Raw genomic sequence first — 22,350 nt, 5'->3', positions numbered from 1 at the left:
CTTTCCAGGGCAAACTCTTGGAAAAGCTGACCATCTCCCAGCTTAATCTTCACACCGACTCTGTTGGTTGTCTCCATGACCATCAGCCTGGCTTCAGAGCTGTCAGAAGCATGGAAACTGCTCTCCTGAACACCTGTGAAGACCTGCTGTCCAACCATGACTCTAACATCCCTTTTGGGTCCTCATCCTACTCGATTTCTCTTCTGCCTTTGACACGGTCAACCATGCCATCCTGCTCAACTGTCTCCGTGATAAGCCGGGTATCACTGATCAGGCCCTGGCCTGGATGACCTCTTTCCACTCTGATCGGCCCTCCCAGGTCCAACTTGGGTCCTTCCTTTTCGCCATCTCATTCTCTACTTGTGGTGTTCCCCACGGGTCTAACCTCTCTCCCTGGCTGTTCAACCAATACCTGGCACCCATTTCCCACCGCATTGCAGCTCTCTGCTTCAACTTTCAGTGCTATGCGGATGACACTCTGCTTGTTTTCAGGCTTCCCTCCCTCATCTCTGACCGTCTGTCTGCCATCCAGGACTGGTCTGCCGCCAATGATCTCTGCCTTAATCCCATTTAGGCAGAGATTCTCCTCATCGGCACACCTGCACCCTCCTTACCTGCCACTCTCTGGCCGGCCTCCCTTGGCCCTCTTCCTGCTCCCACCTTTGAGGCTAAGAACCTTGGGGTCATCTTCGACTCCACACTCTCCTTTTCTTCTCACATCTCTGAGATCTCTAAGAAGTCAAACTACCAACTGTACATTTGCAGAGGTATTGTTCCTTTCCTCTCCTTCGCCCAGAAGCTTACTGTATCTAGAGCTCTGATTCTCTCTAGGCTAGACTACTGCAACAGCCTCTTTCTAAATCTGCCTGCTTCTTCTCTCTGTCCTCTGCAACTCATCCAGAACAGGACTGCAAGACGTTTCCTTGGTCTGAAGCCCAGGGATCGTATCTCTCCAGCCCTGAAATCTTTTCATTGCTCCCAGTGGCTGCAAGGGTTAAATTCAAGTCCCTCTGCATTGTCCACAAGGCTTACTGGGGCCTGGGTCCAAAATACCTTCAACTCTCCCTCCGTAAATACCTTCCCACTCGAGCTCTTTTCTCCTCCACCTCCAACTCCCTCAGGGCCGGTCGCTTCTCCAAGCAACGAGTTGGGGGTAGATCTCTTTCCTCAGCTGGGGCCTCCCTCTGGAACAGCCTGCCTGCCACACTGAAACTTGAGGAGAACCATCTCTGGTTCCGGAAGCACCTCAAGACCTTCCTCTTTGCTTCTGCCTTTGCTCTTCCGCTCCCCTGCTGATCTGTCTGCTTCGGCTCCGTGCACCTGGCTACCCTCTGATTTCGGGCCAAGGTCCCTGCCCACCCAGCCGCACACCTGCACTGCCTCCTGGCAACCCTTGCACGCAATCCTTGCACTTGGGTCTGTATCTGTAACCCTACAGTGCCCTTACCTGCACTTATCAGACACCCCTTGTCTGCGCTTTAAACCTCGCACTTGCCACCCTGCTGGCTGCGCTACCAGTTGTTGTTGTTTTTATCCCTTCCTAGGCACGTTCCACCTCGCCCCTCTCCTTTCACTTTCCTCCCTCCCTCTCCCCTGCACTTGAGCATTCTCAATGTCACTGGGCCTAGGAAGATCGCTGTTTTGTCCTCCCTTCTTCCCCTCCCTTGCCTCGTCACGCTCTGAAACACGCGTGTATGAGTACGATTCAAATACAATATCATGTCATATCATAGCAGGAATCTATAGATCTGAAGATACGCAACTCCTTCAATCATTCATTGCAAACAGTAACAAACAAGGATAATTCCTCAGTGGTGTGATGGAGGCCCTTAACAGGTCTGAGGGATGTCCCCAACATCTGGAACACGATTTATCCTCCCATTACACCACTAATGAAACTTCTTTGCCTTCTCCATTGTTCAGGACGTTTTGGCATGTGCCAATTTGCACTGGACGCAGATCCCCTGCCGCTGAGGCCTCTTGGCCATGACCTTTTAGCACTGCTATGATTTGGCAAGTGAAGAATCACAACATAGGGCCACCACTAGATGCAATGTGATGTACGCTATCTGCCAAGATGGGCTACGTGCTACATGCCAACATACAGAAAGCGGAGTCTTTACTTTTTGAAGGGTCTTCCCGTGAAAGGGCTGTTTGGCGCTTACATGGCAGAATGCATGGACCTCAGAATAGAATACTTTGTGCATCTACCTACATCCGAAGAGACACTGTCAAAGGCGTGCCTGTTCACTTTGACTGCCTGTCTGATCTTGAACAACTAGCGTAGGTCTGGGGTAAGTTGAAGACTCAACAAACACGTACCTTAACTCGGTAGTGATCTGAAGATATGGAAAGGCTGGGCGAAATCTATTGGGATCAAAGGACCTTGTGTCACCTTGCCAGTCTACAGTGGTTTGATGGATAGGGGTACAGTGGGGTGGGGCAGTGGGTAGGGTAGGTCTACAGTGGTGTGGGATATTGTGGGTAGCGAAGAGTGGGGTAGGTGTAGAGTGGTTTGGGGTATAGTCAGTGGTGGTAGAGTAGGGTGGGGATAAGGGTAGATTGGGTGAGAGGGGAGAGGTGGGAATAGAGGGGGTGGGGTAGTGAGTTAAGGACAGGTAGAATTGGGTAAGATTTTTGTTATTATACCGGTAGCCATTTACAGCGGCAATTAAGCCATTAACTCACAGCAGACTGCTTAGAAACAACATAGATACCAGGGGTTGAGTTTTGGGTGGGAGGGGCAAGGAGTGGGTGGGAATGGCCAAAGAGGTAAGCATGGCCCAAGGCAGTCAATTAGACGATAAACAACCAACAATATTTAACAAATAAATAACCCAAAAAAAACCAAGTCGTGTGTCCCTCTTCACATGTCATCTCCCTCCTACCTGTACTTCAATGCAACGGTTTCGGCTTATAGGTGGTGCTTAAAATGCACAGTAGGCCATGTGCCTTCATCGCACCGGTGTTGTATACTAAACTGTTCCCCATGATAGACTGCTCGCCTGGTGTTCGGCAATCTTGGAGCCCCAACCCAACACCCTGACACAGCGATCGCCAAAAGGAAATAAAAATGTGCTGAAATGCTCCAGCCGGGCTTCTTAGTCCTGCTCTCTAAGAGGAAGGCTACAGCTCAATAAAACACCTTTTAAGAAGTAAACAAAAAATTGTATTCAATATATTATATGTTATTTTCTTAAAGTGAAAAACCCCATTTTATGTCTCTCACTTGTTGCATGTTTCGCGTTTCTGTGGCATGCATGTCGAGTACTCCTTGGCACGCCTATCACTCAGGCCTTACCTGTTTCATATCTGTATGGCACTTTTGGGGTTGATCTGGGTACAGATCATCCTCTCCCGCGGATTTAACACTGAAGAGCACCGAGCACATAAAATGGTACAATACTAAAAAGTGAAAACAGTCTAAATCTGTTATTTGCGCATGAAAATGTGAGTGCTATCGTACAATAAATGAGATGCTTGGTCCGTAAAACTCGCCAGAAAATACGTGCAGACAGTTGCAATCCGGGCAGTATCTGATGCCAAATGTGTTCTTTGTCAGATGTGTGTATGTATTGTTTTCAATAAAGTATTTAAAAATGAGCCTTCTTTAACACATGTCACACGCCTGCTTATTGTGTGTTGGTAGCGTTTTTCCTACCTCTCGCTGTAAAAATGAGAACAAAGTTTCTCGTGATGTCTCAGGCAGCCCGACCTGAGCCTCTGGTTCGTAACAAAAGTGCTGAATGCAGCTCACAGTGCAGCAGCGGGCCAGTGGCGCAATGGATAACACGTCTGCCTACGGAGCAGAAGATTCCAGGTTCGACTCCTGGCTGGCTCGTTCAAATGCTGCCTTTTTGTTCTGTATTTAAAAATGAGCCTTCTCACGCAAGGCACTCGAAAGCTCATTGTGTGTTTGTAGTCACTGTTGCAGCGTGTTTCTACCTCTACTCGGGAGAAAAAATGGGAACTACCTTATTTCTCATGATGTCTCTAACACATGGCACACGCCTGCTCATTGTCAGTTCGTAGGCGTGTTTTCAACCACCTCTCCTTATAAAAATGAGAACTAAGTTGCTCATGATGGCTCAATCCGCATGATGAGCCTCTGCGTCGTAACAAAAGTGCTGATTCCAAGAGTCACTGCAGCAGAGGGCCAGTGGCGCAATGGATAACGCGTCTGCCTACGGAGCAGAAGATTCCAGGTTCGACTCCTGGCTGGCTCGTTCGCATGTTGCCTTTTTGTTCTAGAAAGTATTTAAAAATGAGCCTTGTCACGCATGGCACACAAAAGCACATTGTTTGTTCGTAGTTAGTGCGTTTTTTCTACCTCTCCTCTGGGAAAAATGAGAACTAAGTTTCTCATGATGGCAAACGCTCGCTCACCTGCTCATTGTGGGCTTGTAGCGTTTTTTTCTACCTCTCCTTGTAAAAATGAGAAGTACGTTTCTCACTGTGTCTCAAGCAGGAAACTTCTGTTTCGTTACAAAAGTGCTGACTCCTGCTCACGCTGTAGCAGCGGTCCAGTGGCGCAATGGATAACACATTTGACTAATTCCAGGTTGACTCCTGGCTGGCTCGATCATAGGCTGCCTTTTTGATTTATTCAATATGTATACATGGTCGAAGGCTGCAGACAGGCCCAGTAACAAGAGGAGGGCTTGCTTCTTGGCATCTTTGATATCATCCTGTTGAATCTTTAGGTCCAGTAAGGCCGATTCAGTGCCGTGGCTTGGTTGGAAACCAGATTGGCGCAAGCCCAGGAGATTGTGTGATTCCAGTCAAAACAGGTTCTTCCCTGTTCGTCCAAAACCATCAAGGACCACATTGACACCCTTGCTCTGAATCTGGCCGACTTCTGTAACCATTCCATCACCTGTGGAATCTTCCCCTCCACTCTGAAGCATTCTCTTGTGCACCCTCTTCTCAAAAATTCCACAGCCGACCCCTCCGGCCCGGCTAACTTCGCAGGTTTCTATCACTCCTTTCCAGGGCAAACTCTTGGAAAAGCTGACCATCTCCCAGCTTAATCTTCACACCGACTCTGTTGGTTGTCTCCATGACCATCAGCCTGGCTTCAGAGCTGTCAGAAGCATGGAAACTGCTCTCCTGAACACCTGTGAAGACCTGCTGTCCAACCATGACTCTAACATCCCTTTTGGGTCCTCATCCTACTCGATTTCTCTTCTGCCTTTGACACGGTCAACCATGCCATCCTGCTCAACTGTCTCCGTGATAAGCCGGGTATCACTGATCAGGCCCTGGCCTGGATGACCTCTTTCCACTCTGATCGGCCCTCCCAGGTCCAACTTGGGTCCTTCCTTTTCGCCATCTCATTCTCTACTTGTGGTGTTCCCCACGGGTCTAACCTCTCTCCCTGGCTGTTCAACCAATACCTGGCACCCATTTCCCACTGCATTGCAGCTCTCTGCTTCAACTTTCAGTGCTATGCGGATGACACTCTGCTTGTTTTCAGGCTTCCCTCCCTCATCTCTGACCGTCTGTCTGCCATCCAGGACTGGTCTGCCGCCAATGATCTCTGCCTTAATCCCATTTAGGCAGAGATTCTCCTCATCGGCACACCTGCACCCTCCTTTCCTGCCACTCTCTGGCCGGCCTCCCTTGGCCCTCTTCCTGCTCCCACCTTTGAGGCTAAGAACCTTGGGGTCATCTTCGACTCCACACTCTCCTTTTCTTCTCACATCTCTGACATCTCTAAGAAGTCAAACTACCAACTGTACATTTGCAGAGGTATTGTTCCTTTCCTCTCCTTCCCCCAGAAGCTTACTGTATCTAGAGCTCTGATTCTCTCTAGGCTAGACTACTGCAACAGCCTCTTTCTAAATCTGCCTGCTTCTTCTCTCTGTCCTCTGCAACTCATCCAGAACAGGACTGCAAGACGTTTCCTTGGTCTGAAGCCCAGGGATCGTATCTCTCCAGCCCTGAAATCTTTTCATTGCTCCCAGTGGCTGCAAGGGTTAAATTCAAGTCCCTCTGCATTGTCCACAAGGCTTACTGGGGCCTGGGTCCAAAATACCTTCAACTCTCCCTCCGTAAATACCTTCCCACTCGAGCTCTTTTCTCATCCACCTCCAACTCCCTCAGGGCCGGTCGCTTCTCCAAGCAACGAGTTGGGGGTAGATCTCTTTCCTCAGCTGGGGCCTCCCTCTGGAACAGCCTGCCTGCCACACTGAAACTTGAGGAGAACCATCTCTGGTTCCGGAAGCACCTCAAGACCTTCCTCTTTGCTTCTGCCTTTGCTCTTCCGCTCCCCTGCTGATCTGTCTGCTTCGGCTCCGTGCACCTGGCTACCCTCTGATTTCGGGCCAAGGTCCCTGCCCACCCAGCCGCACACCTGCACTGCCTCCTGGCAACCCTTGCACGCAATCCTTGCACTTGGGTCTGTATCTGTAACCCTACAGTGCCCTTACCTGCACTTATCAGACACCCCTTGTCTGCGCTTTAAACCTCGCACTTGCCACCCTGCTGGCTGCGCTACCAGTTGTTGTTGTTTTTATCCCTTCCTAGGCACGTTCCACCTCGCCCCTCTCCTTGCACTTTCCTCCCTCCCTCTCCCCTGCACTTGAGCATTCTCAATGTCACTGGGCCTAGGAAGATCGCTGTTTTGTCCTCCCTTCTTCCCCTCCCTTGCCTCGTCACGCTCTGAAACACGCGTGTATGAGTACGATTCAAATACAATATCATGTCATATCATAGCAGGAATCTATAGATCTGAAGATACGCAACTCCTTCAATCATTCATTGCAAACAGTAACAAACAAGGATAATTCCTCAGTGGTGTGATGGAGGCCCTTAACAGGTCTGAGGGATGTCCCCAACATCTGGAACACGATTTATCCTCCCATTACACCACTAATGAAACTTCTTTGCCTTCTCCATTGTTCAGGAAGTTTTGGCATGTGCCAATTTGCACTGGACGCAGATCCCCTGCCGCTGAGGCCTCTTGGCCATGACCTTTTAGCACTGCTATGATTTGGCAAGTGAAGAATCACAACATAGGGCCACCACTAGATGCAATGTGATGTACGCTATCTGCCAAGATGGGCTACGTGCTACATGCCAACATACAGAAAGCGGAGTCTTTACTTTTTGAAGGGTCTTCCTGTGAAAGGGCTGTTTGGCGCTTACATGGCAGAATGCATGGACCTCAGAATAGAATACTTTGTGCATCTACCTTCATCCGAAGAGACACTGTCAAAGGCGTGCCTGTTCACTTTGACTGCCTGTCTGATCTTGAACAACTAGCGTAGGTCTGGGGTAAGTTGAAGACTCAACAAACACGTACCTTAACTCGGTAGTGATATGAAGATATGGAAAGGCTGGGCGAAATCTATTGGGATCAAAGGACCTCGTGTCACCTTGCCAGTCTACAGTGGTTTGATGGATAGGGGTACAGTGGGGTGGGGCAGTGGGTAGGGTAGGTGTGCAGTGGTGTGGGATATTGTGGGTACCGAAGAGTGGGGTAGGTGTAGAGTGGTTTGGGGTATAGTCAGTGGTGGTAGAGTAGGGTGGGGATAAGGGTAGATTGGGTGAGAGGGGAGAGGTGGGAATAGAGGGGGTGGGGTAGTGAGTTAAGGTCAGGTAGAATTGGGTAAGATTTTTGTTATTATACCGGTAGCCATTTACAGCGGCAATTAAGCCATTAACTCACAGCAGACTGCTTAGAAACAACATAGATACCAGGGGTTGAGTTTTGGGTGGGAGGGGCAAGGAGTGGGTGGGAATGGCCAAAGAGGTAAGCATGGCCCAAGGCAGTCAATTAGACGATAAACAACCAACAATATTTAACAAATAAATAACCCAAAAAAAAACAAGTCGTGTGTCCCTCTTCACATGTCATCTCCCTCCTACCTGTACTTCAATGCAACGGTTTCGGCTTATAGGTGGTGCTTAAAATGCACAGTAGGCCATGTACCTTCATCGCACCGGTGTTGTATACTAAACTGTTCCCCATGATAGACTGCTCGCCTGGTGTTCGGCAATCTTGGAGCCCCAACCCAACACCCTGACACAGCGATCGCCAAAAGGAAATAAAAATGTGCTGAAATGCTCCAGCCGGGCTTCTTAGTCCTGCTCTCTAAGAGGAAGGCTACAGCTCAATAAAACACCTTTTAAGAAGTAAACAAAAAATTGTATTCAATATATTATATGTTATTTTCTTAAAGTGAAAAACCCCATTTTATGTCTCTCACTTGTTGCATGTTTCGCGTTTCTGTGGCATGCACGTCGAGTACTCCTTGGCACGCCTATCACTCAGGCCTTATCTATTTCATATCTGTATGGCACTTTTGGGGTTGATCTGGGTACAGATCATCCTCTCCCGCGGATTTAACACTGAAGAGCACCGAGCACATAAAATGGTACAATACTAAAAAGTGAAAACAGTCTAAATCTGTTATTTGCGCATGAAAATGTGAGTGCTATCGTACAATAAATGAGATGCTTGGTCCGTAAAACTCGCCAGAAAATACGTGCAGACAGTTGCAATCCGGGCAGTATCTGATGCCAAATGTGTTCTTTGTCAGATGTGTGTATGTATTGTTTTCAATAAAGTATTTAAAAATGAGCCTTCTTTAACACATGTCACACGCCTGCTTATTGTGTGTTGGTAGCGTTTTTCCTACCTCTCGCTGTAAAAATGAGAACAAAGTTTCTCGTGATGTCTCAGGCAGCCCGACCTGAGCCTCTGGTTCGTAACAAAAGTGCTGAATGCAGCTCACAGTGCAGCAGCGGGCCAGTGGCGCAATGGATAACGCGTCTGCCTACGGAGCAGAAGATTCCAGGTTCGACTCCTGGCTGGCTCGTTCCAATGCTGCCTTTTTGTTCTGTATTTAAAAATGAGCCTTCTCACGCAAGGCACTCGAAAGCTCATTGTGTGTTTGTAGTCACTGTTGCAGCGTGTTTCTACCTCTACTCGGGAGAAAAAATGGGAACTACGTTATTTCTCATGATGTCTCTAACACATGGCACACGCCTGCTCATTGTCAGTTCGTAGGCGTGTTTTCAACCACCTCTCCTTATAAAAATGAGAACTAAGTTGCTCATGATGGCTCAATCCGCATGATGAGCCTCTGCGTCGTAACAAAAGTGCTGATTCCAAGAGTCACTGCAGCAGAGGGCCAGTGGCGCAATGGATAACGCGTCTGCCTACGGAGCAGAAGATTCCAGGTTCGACTCCTGGCTGGCTCGTTCGCATGCTGCCTTTTTGTTCTAGAAAGTATTTAAAAATGAGCCTTGTCACGCATGGCACACAAAAGCACATTGTTTGTTCGTAGTTAGTGCGTTTTTTCTACCTCTCCTCTGGGAAAAATGAGAACTAAGTTTCTCATGATGGCACACGCTCGCTCACCTGCTCATTGTGGGCTTGTAGCGTTTTTTTCTACCTCTCCTTGTAAAAATGAGAAGTACGTTTCTCACTGTGTCTCAAGCAGGAAACTTCTGTTTCGTTACAAAAGTGCTGACTCCTGCTCACGCTGTAGCAGCGGTCCAGTGGCGCAATGGATAACACATTTGACTAATTCCAGGTTGACTCCTGGCTGGCTCGATCATAGGCTGCCTTTTTGATTTATTCAATATGTATACATGGTCGAAGGCTGCAGACAGGCCCAGTAACAAGAGGAGGGCTTGCTTCTTGGCATCTTTGATATCATCCTGTTGAATCTTTAGGTCCAGTAAGGCCGATTCAGTGCCGTGGCTTGGTTGGAAACCAGATTGGCGCAAGCCCAGGAGATTGTGTGATTCCAGTCAAAACAGGTTCTTCCCTGTTCGTCCAAAACCATCAAGGACCACATTGACACCCTTGCTCTGAATCTGGCCGACTTCTGTAACCATTCCATCACCTGTGGAATCTTCCCCTCCACTCTGAAGCATTCTCTTGTGCACCCTCTTCTCAAAAATTCCACAGCCGACCCCTCCGGCCCGGCTAACTTCGCAGGTTTCTATCACTCCTTTCCAGGGCAAACTCTTGGAAAAGCTGACCATCTCCCAGCTTAATCTTCACACCGACTCTGTTGGTTGTCTCCATGACCATCAGCCTGGCTTCAGAGCTGTCAGAAGCATGGAAACTGCTCTCCTGAACACCTGTGAAGACCTGCTGTCCAACCATGACTCTAACATCCCTTTTGGGTCCTCATCCTACTCGATTTCTCTTCTGCCTTTGACACGGTCAACCATGCCATCCTGCTCAACTGTCTCCGTGATAAGCCGGGTATCACTGATCAGGCCCTGGCCTGGATGACCTCTTTCCACTCTGATCGGCCCTCCCAGGTCCAACTTGGGTCCTTCCTTTTCGCCATCTCATTCTCTACTTGTGGTGTTCCCCACGGGTCTAACCTCTCTCCCTGGCTGTTCAACCAATACCTGGCACCCATTTCCCACCGCATTGCAGCTCTCTGCTTCAACTTTCAGTGCTATGCGGATGACACTCTGCTTGTTTTCAGGCTTCCCTCCCTCATCTCTGACCGTCTGTCTGCCATCCAGGACTGGTCTGCCGCCAATGATCTCTGCCTTAATCCCATTTAGGCAGAGATTCTCCTCATCGGCACACCTGCACCCTCCTTTCCTGCCACTCTCTGGCCGGCCTCCCTTGGCCCTCTTCCTGCTCCCACCTTTGAGGCTAAGAACCTTGGGGTCATCTTCGACTCCACACTCTCCTTTTCTTCTCACATCTCTGACATCTCTAAGAAGTCAAACTACCAACTGTACATTTGCAGAGGTATTGTTCCTTTCCTCTCCTTCCCCCAGAAGCTTACTGTATCTAGAGCTCTGATTCTCTCTAGGCTAGACTACTGCAACAGCCTCTTTCTAAATCTGCCTGCTTCTTCTCTCTGTCCTCTGCAACTCATCCAGAACAGGACTGCAAGACGTTTCCTTGGTCTGAAGCCCAGGGATCGTATCTCTCCAGCCCTGAAATCTTTTCATTGCTCCCAGTGGCTGCAAGGGTTAAATTCAAGTCCCTCTGCATTGTCCACAAGGCTTACTGGGGCCTGGGTCCAAAATACCTTCAACTCTCCCTCCGTAAATACCTTCCCACTCGAGCTCTTTTCTCCTCCACCTCCAACTCCCTCAGGGCCGGTCGCTTCTCCAAGCAACGAGTTGGGGGTAGATCTCTTTCCTCAGCTGGGGCCTCCCTCTGGAACAGCCTGCCTGCCACACTGAAACTTGAGGAGAACCATCTCTGGTTCCGGAAGCACCTCAAGACCTTCCTCTTTGCTTCTGCCTTTGCTCTTCCGCTCCCCTGCTGATCTGTCTGTTTCGGCTCCGTGCACCTGGCTACCCTCTGATTTCGGGCCAAGGTCCCTGCCCACCCAGCCGCACACCTGCACTGCCTCCTGGCAACCCTTGCACGCAATCCTTGCACTTGGGTCTGTATCTGTAACCCTACAGTGCCCTTACCTGCACTTATCAGACACCCCTTGTCTGCGCTTTAAACCTCGCACTTGCCACCCTGCTGGCTGCGCTACCAGTTGTTGTTGTTTTTATCCCTTCCTCGGCACGTTCGACCTCGCCCCTCTCCTTGTACTTTCCTCCCTCCCTCTCCCCTGCACTTGAGCATTCTCAATGTCACTGGGCCTAGGAAGATCGCTGTTTTGTCCTCCCTTCTTCCCCTCCCTTGCCTCGTCACGCTCTGAAACACGCGTGTATGAGTACAATTCAAATACAATATCATGTCATATCATAGCAGGAATCTATAGATCTGAAGATACGCAACTCCTTCAATCATTCATTGCAAACAGTAACAAACAAGGATGATTCCTCAGTGGTGTGATGGAGGCCCTTAACAGGTCTGAGGGATGTCCCCAACATCTGGAACACGATTTATCCTCCCATTACACCACTAATGAAACTTCTTTGCCTTCTCCATTGTTCAGGACGTTTTGGCATGTGCCAATTTGCACTGGACGCAGATCCCCTGCCGCTGAGGCCTCTTGGCCATGACCTTTTAGCACTGCTATGATTTGGCAAGTGAAGAATCACAACATGGGGCCACCACTAGATGCAATGTGATGTACGCTATCTGCCAAGATGGGCTACGTGCTACATGCCAACATACAGAAAGCGGAGTCTTTACTTTTTGAAGGGTCTTCCCGTGAAAGGGCTGTTTGGCGCTTACATGGCAGAATGCATGGACCTCAGAATAGAATACTTTGTGCATCTACCTACATCCGAAGAGACACTGTCAAAGGCGTGCCTGTTCACTTTGACTGCCTGTCTGATCTTGAACAACTAGCGTAGGTCTGGGGTAAGTTGAAGACTCAACAAACACGTACCTTAACTCGGTAGTGATCTGAAGATATGGAAAGGCTGGGCGAAATCTATTGGGATCAAAGGACCTCGTGTCACCTTGCCAGTCTACAGTGGTTTGATGGATAGGGGTACAGTGGGGTGGGGCAGTGGGTAGGGTAGGTGTACAGTGGTGTGGGATATTGTGGGTAGCGAAGAGTGGGGTAGGTGTAGAGTGGTTTGGGGTATAGTCAGTGGTGGTAGAGTAGGGTGGGGATAAGGGTAGATTGGGTGAGAGGGGAGAGGTGGGAATAGAGGGGGTGGGGTAGTGAGTTAAGGACAGGTAGAATTGGGTAAGATTTTTGTTATTATACCGGTAGCCATTTACAGCGGCAATTAAGCCATTAACTCACAGCAGACTGCTTAGAAACAACATAGATACCAGGGGTTGAGTTTTGGGTGGGAGGGGCAAGGAGTGGGTGGGAATGGCCAAAGAGGTAAGCATGGCCCAAGGCAGTCAATTAGACGATAAACAACCAACAATATTTAACAAATAAATAACCCAAAAAAAAACAAGTCGTGTGTCCCTCTTCACATGTCATCTCCCTCCTACCTGTACTTCAATGCAACGGTTTCGGCTTATAGGTGGTGCTTAAAATGCACAGTAGGCCATGTGCCTTCATCGCACCGGTGTTGTATACTAAACTGTTCCCCATGATAGACTGCTCGCCTGGTGTTCGGCAATCTTGGAGCCCCAACCCAACACCCTGACACAGCGATCGCCAAAAGGAAATAAAAATGTGCTGAAATGCTCCAGCCGGGCTTCTTAGTCCTGCTCTCTAAGAGGAAGGCTACAGCTCAATAAAACACCTTTTAAGAAGTAAACAAAAAATTGTATTCAATATATTATATGTTATTTCTTAAAGTGAAAAACCCCATTTTATGTCTCTCACTTGTTGCATGTTTCGCGTTTCTGTAGCATGCACGTCGAGTACTCCTTGGCACGCCTATCACTCAGGCCTTATCTGTTTCATATCTGTATGGCACTTTTGGGGTTGATCTGGGTACAGATCATCCTCTCCCGCGGATTTAACACTGAAGAGCACCGAGCACATAAAATGGTACAATACTAAAAAGTGAAAACAGTCTAAATCTGTTATTTGCGCATGAAAATGTGAGTGCTATAGTACAATAAATGAGATGCTTGGTCCGTAAAACTCGCCAGAAAATACGTGCAGAGAGTTGCAATCCGGGCAGTATCTGATGCCAAATGCGTTCTTTGTCAGATGTTTGTATGTATTGTTTTCAATAAAGTATTTAAAAATGAGCCTTCTTTAACACATGTCACACGCCTGCTTATTGTGTGTTGGTAGCGTTTTTCCTACCTCTCGCTGTAAAAATGAGAACAAAGTTTCTCGTGATGTCTCAGGCAGCCCGACCTGAGCCTCTGGTTCGTAACAAAAGTGCTGAATGCAGCACACAGTGCAGCAGCGGGCCAGTGGCGCAATGGATAACGCGTCTGCCTACGGAGCAGAAGATTCCAGGTTCGACTCCTGGCTGGCTCGTTCAAATGCTGCCTTTTTGTTCTGTATTTAAAAATGAGCCTTCTCACGCAAGGCACTCGAAGCTCATTGTGTGTTTGTAGTCACTGTTGCAGCGTGTTTCTACCTCTACTCGGGAGAAAAAATGGGAACTACGTTATTTCTCATGATGTCTCTAACACATGGCACACGCCTGCTCATTGTCAGTTCGTAGGCGTGTTTTCAACCACCTCTCCTTATAAAAATGAGAACTAAGTTGCTCATGATGGCTCAATCCGCATGATGAGCATCTGCGTCGTAACAAAAGTGCTGATTCCAAGAGTCACTGCAGCAGAGGGCCAGTGGCGCAATGGATAACGCGTCTGCCTACGGAGCAGAAGATTCCAGGTTCGACTCCTGGCTGGCTCGTTCGCATGCTGCCTTTTTGTTCTAGAAAGTATTTAAAAATGAGCCTTGTCACGCATGGCACACAAAAGCACATTGTTTGTTCGTAGTTAGTGCGTTTTTTCTACCTCTCCTCTGGGAAAAATGAGAACTAAGTTTCTCATGATGGCACACGCTCGCTCTCCTGCTCATTGTGGGCTTGTAGCGTTTTTTTCTACCTCTCCTTGTAAAAATGAGAAGTACGTTTCTCACTGTGTCTCAAGCAGGAAACTTCTATTTCGTTACAAAAGTGCTGACTCCTGCTCACGCTGTAGCAGCGGTCCAGTGGCGCAATGGATAACACATTTGACTAATTCCAGGTTGACTCCTGGCTGGCTCGATCATAGGCTGCCTTTTTGATTTATTCAATATGTATACATGGTCGAAGGCTGCAGACAGGCCCAGTAACAAGAGGAGGGCTTGCTTCTTGGCATCTTTGATATCATCCTGTTGAATCTTTAGGTCCAGTAAGGCCGATTCAGTGCCGTGGCTTGGTTGGAAACCAGATTGGCGCAAGCCCAGGAGATTGTGTGATTCCAGTCAAAACAGGTTCTTCCCTGTTCGTCCAAAACCATCAAGGACCACATTGACACCCTTGCTCTGAATCTGGCCGACTTCTGTAACCATTCCATCACCTGTGGAATCTTCTCCTCCACTCTGAAGCATTCTCTTGTGCACCCTCTTCTCAAAAATTCCACAGCCGACCCCTCCGGCCCGGCTAACTTCGCAGGTTTCTATCACTCCTTTCCAGGGCAAACTCTTGGAAAAGCTGACCATCTCCCAGCTTAATCTTCACACCGACTCTGTTGGTTGTCTCCATGACCATCAGCCTGGCTTCAGAGCTGTCAGAAGCATGGAAACTGCTCTCCTGAACACCTGTGAAGACCTGCTGTCCAACCATGACTCTAACATCCCTTTTGGGTCCTCATCCTACTCGATTTCTCTTCTGCCTTTGACACGGTCAACCATGCCATCCTGCTCAACTGTCTCCGTGATAAGCCGGGTATCACTGATCAGGCCCTGGCCTGGATGACCTCTTTCCACTCTGATCGGCCCTCCCAGGTCCAACTTGGGTCCTTCCTTTTCGCCATCTCATTCTCTACTTGTGGTGTTCCCCACGGGTCTAACCTCTCTCCCTGGCTGTTCAACCAATACCTGGCACCCATTTCCCACCGCATTGCAGCTCTCTGCTTCAACTTTCAGTGCTATGCGGATGACACTCTGCTTGTTTTCAGGCTTCCCTCCCTCATCTCTGACCGTCTGTCTGCCATCCAGGACTGGTCTGCCGCCAATGATCTCTGCCTTAATCCCATTTAGGCAGAGATTCTCCTCATCGGCACACCTGCACCCTCCTTTCCTGCCACTCTCTGGCCGGCCTCCCTTGGCCCTCTTCCTGCTCCCACCTTTGAGGCTAAGAACCTTGGGGTCATCTTCGACTCCACACTCTCCTTTTCTTCTCACATCTCTGACATCTCTAAGAAGTCAAACTACCAACTGTACATTTGCAGAGGTATTGTTCCTTTCCTCTCCTTCCCCCAGAAGCTTACTGTATCTAGAGCTCTGATTCTCTCTAGGCTAGACTACTGCAACAGCCTCTTTCTAAATCTGCCTGCTTCTTCTCTCTGTCCTCTGCAACTCATCCAGAACAGGACTGCAAGACGTTTCCTTGGTCTGAAGCCCAGGGATCGTATCTCTCCAGCCCTGAAATCTTTTCATTGCTCCCAGTGGCTGCAAGGGTTAAATTCAAGTCCCTCTGCATTGTCCACAAGGCTTACTGGGGCCTGGGTCCAAAATACCTTCAACTCTCCCTCCGTAAATACCTTCCCACTCGAGCTCTTTTCTCCTCCACCTCCAACTCCCTCAGGGCCGGTCGCTTCTCCAAGCAACGAGTTGGGGGTAGATCTCTTTCCTCAGCTGGGGCCTCCCTCTGGAACAGCCTGCCTGCCACACTGAAACTTGAGGAGAACCATCTCTGGTTCCGGAAGCACCTCAAGACCTTCCTCTTTGCTTCTGCCTTTGCTCTTCCGCTCCCCTGCTGATCTGTCTGCTTCAGCTCCGTGCACCTGGCTACCCTCTGATTTCGGGCCAAGGTCCCTGCCCACCCAGCCGCACACCTGCACTGCCTCCTGGCAACCCTTGCACGCAATCCTTGCACTTGGGTCTGTATCTGTAACCCTACAGTGCCCTTACCTGCACTTATCAGACACCCCTTGTCTGCGCTTTAAACCTCGCACTTGCCACCCTGCTGGCTGCGCTACCAGTTGTTGTTGTTTTTATCCCTTCCTAGGCACGTTCCACCTCGCCCCTCTCCTTGCACTTTCCTCCCTCCCTCTCCCCTGCACTTGAGCATTCTCAATGTCACTGGGCCTAGGAAGATCGCTGTTTTGTCCTCCCTTCTTCCCCTCCCTTGCCTCGTCACGCTCTGAAACACGCGTGTATGAGTACGATTCAAATACAATATCATGTCATATCATAGCAGGAATCTATAGATCTGAAGATACGCAACTCCTTCAATCATTCATTGCAAACAGTAACAAACAAGGATAATTCCTCAGTGGTGTGATGGAGGCCCTTAACAGGTCTGAGGGATGTCCCCAACATCTGGAACACGATTTATCCTCCCATTACACCACTAATGAAACTTCTTTGCCTTCTCCATTGTTCAGGACGTTTTGGCATGTGCCAATTTGCACTGGACGCAGATCCCCTGCCGCTGAGGCCTCTTGGCCATGACCTTTTAGCACTGCTATGATTTGGCAAGTGAAGAATCACAACATAGGGCCACCACTAGATGCAATGTGATGTACGCTATCTGCCAAGATGGGCTACGTGCTACATGCCAACATACAGAAAGCGGAGTCTTTACTTTTTGAAGGGTCTTCCCGTGAAAGGGCTGTTTGGCGCTTACATGGCAGAATGCATGGACCTCAGAATAGAATACTTTGTGCATCTACCTACATCCGAAGAGACACTGTCAAAGGCGTGCCTGTTCACTTTGACTGCCTGTCTGATCTTGAACAACTAGCGTAGGTCTGGGGTAAGTTGAAGACTCAACAAACACGTACCTTAACTCGGTAGTGATCTGAAGATATGGAAAGGCTGGGCGAAATCTATTGGGATCAAAGGACCTCGTGTCACCTTGCCAGTCTACAGTGGTTTGATGGATAGGGGTACAGTGGGGTGGGGCAGTGGGTAGGGTAGGTGTACAGTGGTGTGGGATATTGTGGGTAGCGAAGAGTGGGGTAGGTGTAGAGTGGTTTGGGGTATAGTCAGTGGTGGTAGAGTAGGGTGGGGATAAGGGTAGATTGGGTGAGAGGGGAGAGGTGGGAATAGAGGGGGTGGGGTAGTGAGTTAAGGACAGGTAGAATTGGGTAAGATTTTTGTTATTATACCGGTAGCCATTTACAGCGGCAATTAAGCCATTAACTCACAGCAGACTGCTTAGAAACAACATAGATACCAGGGGTTGAGTTTTGGGTGGGAGGGGCAAGGAGTGGGTGGGAATGGCCAAAGAGGTAAGCATGGCCCAAGGCAGTCAATTAGACGATAAACAACCAACAATATTTAACAAATAAATAACCCAAAAAAAACCAAGTCGTGTGTCCCTCTTCACATGTCATCTCCCTCCTACCTGTACTTCAATGCAACGGTTTCGGCTTATAGGTGGTGCTTAAAATGCACAGTAGGCCATGTGCCTTCATCGCACCGGTGTTGTATACTAAACTGTTCCCCATGATAGACTGCTCGCCTGGTGTTCGGCAATCTTGGAGCCCCAACCCAACACCCTGACACAGCGATCGCCAAAAGGAAATAAAAATGTGCTGAAATGCTCCAGCGGGGCTTCTTAGTCCTGCTCTCTAAGAGGAAGGCTACAGCTCAATAAAACACCTTTTAAGAAGTAAACAAAAAATTGTATTCAATATATGTTATTTTCTTAAAGTGAAAAACCCCATTTTATGTCTCTCACTTGTTGCATGTTTCGCGTTTCTGTGGCATGCACGTCGAGTACTCCTTGGCACGCCTATCACTCAGGCCTTATCTGTTTCATATCTGTATGGCACTTTTGGGGTTGATCTGGGTACAGATCATCCTCTCCCGCGGATTTAACACTGAAGAGCACCGAGCACATAAAATGGTACAATACTAAAAAGTGAAAACATTCTAAATCTGTTATTTGCGCATGAAAATGTGAGTGCTATAGTACAATAAATGAGATGCTTGGTCCGTAAAACTCGCCAGAAAATACGTGCAGAGAGTTGCAATCCGGGCAGTATCTGATGCCAAATGCGTTCTTTGTCAGATGTTTGTATGTATTGTTTTCAATAAAGTATTTAAAAATGAGCCTTCTTTAACACATGTCACACGCCTGCTTATTGTGTGTTGGTAGCGTTTTTCCTACCTCTCGCTGTAAAAATGAGAACAAAGTTTCTCGTGATGTCTCAGGCAGCCCGACCTGAGCCTCTGGTTCGTAACAAAAGTGCTGAATGCAGCTCACAGTGCAGCAGCGGGCCAGTGGCGCAATGGATAACGCGTCTGCCTACGGAGCAGAAGATTCCAGGTTCGACTCCTGGCTGGCTCGTTCAAATGCTGCCTTTTTGTTCTGTATTTAAAAATGAGCCTTCTCACGCAAGGCACTCGAAAGCTCATTGTGTGTTTGTAGTCACTGTTGCAGCGTGTTTCTACCTCTACTCGGGAGAAAAAATGGGAACTACGTTATTTCTCATGATGTCTCTAACACATGGCACACGCCTGCTCATTGTCAGTTCGTAGGCGTGTTTTCAACCACCTCTCCTTATAAAAATGAGAACTAAGTTGCTCATGATGGCTGAATCCGCATGATGAGCCTCTGCGTCGTAACAAAAGTGCTGATTCCAAGAGTAACTGCAGCAGAGGGCCAGTGGCGCAATGGATAACGCGTCTGCCTACGGAGCAGAAGATTCCAGGTTCGACTCCTGGCTGGCTTGTTCGCATGCTGCCTTTTTGTTCTAGAAAGTATTTAAAAATGAGCCTTGTCACGCATGGCACACAAAAGCACATTGTTTGTTCGTAGTTAGTGCGTTTTTTCTACCTCTCCTCTGGGAAAAATGAGAACTAAGTTTCTCATGATGGCACACGCTCGCTCACCTGCTCATTGTGGGCTTGTAGCGTTTTTTTCTACCTCTCCTTGTAAAAATGAGAAGTACGTTTCTCACTGTGTCTCAAGCAGGAAACTTCTGTTTCGTTACAAAAGTGCTGACTCCTGCTCACGCTGTAGCAGCGGTCCAGTGGCGCAATGGATAACACATTTGACTAATTCCAGGTTGACTCCTGGCTGGCTCGATCATAGGCTGCCTTTTTGATTTATTCAATATGTATACATGGTCGAAGGCTGCAGACAGGCCCAGTAACAAGAGGAGGGCTTGCTTCTTGGCATCTTTGATATCATCCTGTTGAATCTTTAGGTCCAATAAGGCCGATTCAGTGCCGTGGCTTGGTTGGAAACCAGATTGGCGCAAGCCCAGGAGATTGTGTGATTCCAGTCAAAACAGGTTCTTCCCTGTTCGTCCAAAACCATCAAGGACCACATTGACACCCTTGCTCTGAATCTGGCCGACTTCTGTAACCATTCCATCACCTGTGGAATCTTCCCCTCCACTCTGAAGCATTCTCTTGTGCACCCTCTTCTCAAAAATTCCACAGCCGACCCCTCCGGCCCGGCTAACTTCGCAGGTTTCTATCACTCCTTTCCAGGGCAAACTCTTGGAAAAGCTGACCATCTCCCAGCTTAATCTTCACACCGACTCTGTTGGTTGTCTCCATGACCATCAGCCTGGCTTCAGAGCTGTCAGAAGCATGGAAACTGCTCTCCTGAACACCTGTGAAGACCTGCTGTCCAACCATGACTCTAACATCCCTTTTGGGTCCTCATCCTACTCGATTTCTCTTCTGCCTTTGACACGGTCAACCATGCCATCCTGCTCAACTGTCTCCGTGATAAGCCGGGTATCACTGATCAGGCCCTGGCCTGGATGACCTCTTTCCACTCTGATCGGCCCTCCCAGGTCCAACTTGGGTCCTTCCTTTTCGCCATCTCATTCTCTACTTGTGGTGTTCCCCACGGGTCTAACCTCTCTCCCTGGCTGTTCAACCAATACCTGGCACCCATTTCCCACCGCATTGCAGCTCTCTGCTTCAACTTTCAGTGCTATGCGGATGACACTCTGCTTGTTTTCAGGCTTCCCTCCCTCATCTCTGACCGTCTGTCTGCCATCCAGGACTGGTCTGCCGCTAATGATCTCTGCCTTAATCCCATTTAGGCAGAGATTCTCCTCATCGGCACACCTGCACCCTCCTTTCCTGCCACTCTCTGGCCGGCCTCCCTTGGCCCTCTTCCTGCTCCCACCTTTGAGGCTAAGAACCTTGGGGTCATCTTCGACTCCACACTCTCCTTTTCTTCTCACATCTCTGACATCTCTAAGAAGTCAAACTACCAACTGTACATTTGCAGAGGTATTGTTCCTTTCCTCTCCTTCCCCCAGAAGCTTACTGTATCTAGAGCTCTGATTCTCTCTAGGCTAGACTACTGCAACAGCCTCTTTCTAAATCTGCCTGCTTCTTCTCTCTGTCCTCTGCAACTCATCCAGAACAGGACTGCAAGACGTTTCCTTGGTCTGAAGCCCAGGGATCGTATCTCTCCAGCCCTGAAATCTTTTCATTGCTCCCAGTGGCTGCAAGGGTTAAATTCAAGTCCCTCTGCATTGTCCACAAGGCTTACTGGGGCCTGGGTCCAAAATACCTTCAACTCTCCCTCCGTAAATACCTTCCCACTCGAGCTCTTTTCTCCTCCACCTCCAACTCCCTCAGGGCCGGTCGCTTCTCCAAGCAACGAGTTGGGGGTAGATCTCTTTCCTCAGCTGGGGCCTCCCTCTGGAACAGCCTGCCTGCCACACTGAAACTTGAGGAGAACCATCTCTGGTTCCGGAAGCACCTCAAGACCTTCCTCTTTGCTTCTGCCTTTGCTCTTCCGCTCCCCTGCTGATCTGTCTGCTTCGGCTCCGTGCACCTGGCTACCCTCTGATTTCGGGCCAAGGTCCCTGCCCACCCAGCCGCACACCTGCACTGCCTCCTGGCAACCCTTGCACGCAATCCTTGCACTTGGGTCTGTATCTGTAACCCTACAGTGCCCTTACCTGCACTTATCAGACACCCCTTGTCTGCGCTTTAAACCTCGCACTTGCCACCCTGCTGGCTGCGCTACCAGTTGTTGTTGTTTTTATCCCTTTCTAGGCACGTTCCACCTCGCCCCTCTCCTTGCACTTTCCTCCCTCCCTCTCCCCTGCACTTGAGCATTCTCAATGTCACTGGGCCTAGGAAGATCGCTGTTTTGTCCTCCCTTCTTCCCCTCCCTTGCCTCGTCACGCTCTGAAACACGCGTGTATGAGTACGATTCAAATACAATATCATGTCATATCATAGCAGGAATCTATAGATCTGAAGATACGCAACTCCTTCAATCATTCATTGCAAACAGTAACAAACAAGGATAATTCCTCAGTGGTGTGATGGAGGCCCTTAACAGGTCTGAGGGATGTCCCCAACATCTGGAACACGATTTATCCTCCCATTACACCACTAATGAAACTTCTTTGCCTTCTCCATTGTTCAGGACGTTTTGGCATGTGCCAATTTGCACTGGACGCAGATCCCCTGCCGCTGAGGCCTCTTGGCCATGACCTTTTAGCACTGCTATGATTTGGCAAGTGAAGAATCACAACATAGGGCCACCACTAGATGCAATGTGATGTACGCTATCTGCCAAGATGGGCTACGTGCTACATGCCAACATACAGAAAGCGGAGTCTTTACTTTTTGAAGGGTCTTCCTGTGAAAGGGCTGTTTGGCGCTTACATGGCAGAATGCATGGACCTCAGAATAGAATACTTTGTGCATCTACCTACATCCGAAGAGACACTGTCAAAGGCGTGCCTGTTCACTTTGACTGCCTGTCTGATCTTGAACAACTAGCGTAGGTCTGGGGTAAGTTGAAGACTCAACAAACACGTACCTTAACTCGGTAGTGATATGAAGATATGGAAAGGCTGGGCGAAATCTATTGGGATCAAAGGACCTCGTGTCACCTTGCCAGTCTACAGTGGTTTGATGG

General features: G+C 48.9%; 8 non-coding genes across 8 annotated transcripts; all 8 read left to right on the top strand.

Moving 5' to 3' along the window:
• The first annotated feature begins 3,768 nt into the window (after positions 1 to 3,768).
• On the top strand, positions 3,769 to 3,841 carry TRNAR-ACG (transfer RNA arginine (anticodon ACG)). The gene has a single exon. It is a non-coding gene; the product is annotated as a tRNA-Arg (tRNA).
• A 312-nt stretch (positions 3,842 to 4,153) lies between these two features.
• Positions 4,154 to 4,226, top strand: TRNAR-ACG (transfer RNA arginine (anticodon ACG)). Its single transcript has one exon. It is a non-coding gene; the product is annotated as a tRNA-Arg (tRNA).
• A 4,526-nt stretch (positions 4,227 to 8,752) lies between these two features.
• On the top strand, positions 8,753 to 8,825 carry TRNAR-ACG (transfer RNA arginine (anticodon ACG)). Its single transcript has one exon. It is a non-coding gene; the product is annotated as a tRNA-Arg (tRNA).
• Positions 8,826 to 9,137: 312 nt separating this feature from the next.
• TRNAR-ACG (transfer RNA arginine (anticodon ACG)) lies at positions 9,138 to 9,210 on the top strand. The gene has a single exon. It is a non-coding gene; the product is annotated as a tRNA-Arg (tRNA).
• A 4,525-nt stretch (positions 9,211 to 13,735) lies between these two features.
• On the top strand, positions 13,736 to 13,808 carry TRNAR-ACG (transfer RNA arginine (anticodon ACG)). The gene has a single exon. It is a non-coding gene; the product is annotated as a tRNA-Arg (tRNA).
• Positions 13,809 to 14,119: 311 nt separating this feature from the next.
• TRNAR-ACG (transfer RNA arginine (anticodon ACG)) lies at positions 14,120 to 14,192 on the top strand. Its single transcript has one exon. It is a non-coding gene; the product is annotated as a tRNA-Arg (tRNA).
• Positions 14,193 to 18,713: 4,521 nt separating this feature from the next.
• On the top strand, positions 18,714 to 18,786 carry TRNAR-ACG (transfer RNA arginine (anticodon ACG)). The gene has a single exon. It is a non-coding gene; the product is annotated as a tRNA-Arg (tRNA).
• Positions 18,787 to 19,098: 312 nt separating this feature from the next.
• Positions 19,099 to 19,171, top strand: TRNAR-ACG (transfer RNA arginine (anticodon ACG)). The gene has a single exon. It is a non-coding gene; the product is annotated as a tRNA-Arg (tRNA).
• The last annotated feature ends 3,179 nt before the right edge of the window (positions 19,172 to 22,350 follow it).

The sequence above is a fragment of the Ambystoma mexicanum genome, chromosome 13, assembly GCF_040938575.1.
Source record: "Ambystoma mexicanum isolate Mex_15411 chromosome 13, UKY_AmexF1_1, whole genome shotgun sequence".
In the NCBI taxonomy this organism is placed as follows: domain Eukaryota; kingdom Metazoa; phylum Chordata; class Amphibia; order Caudata; family Ambystomatidae; genus Ambystoma; species Ambystoma mexicanum.
This window is presented reverse-complemented; position numbering and strand designations above follow the sequence as displayed.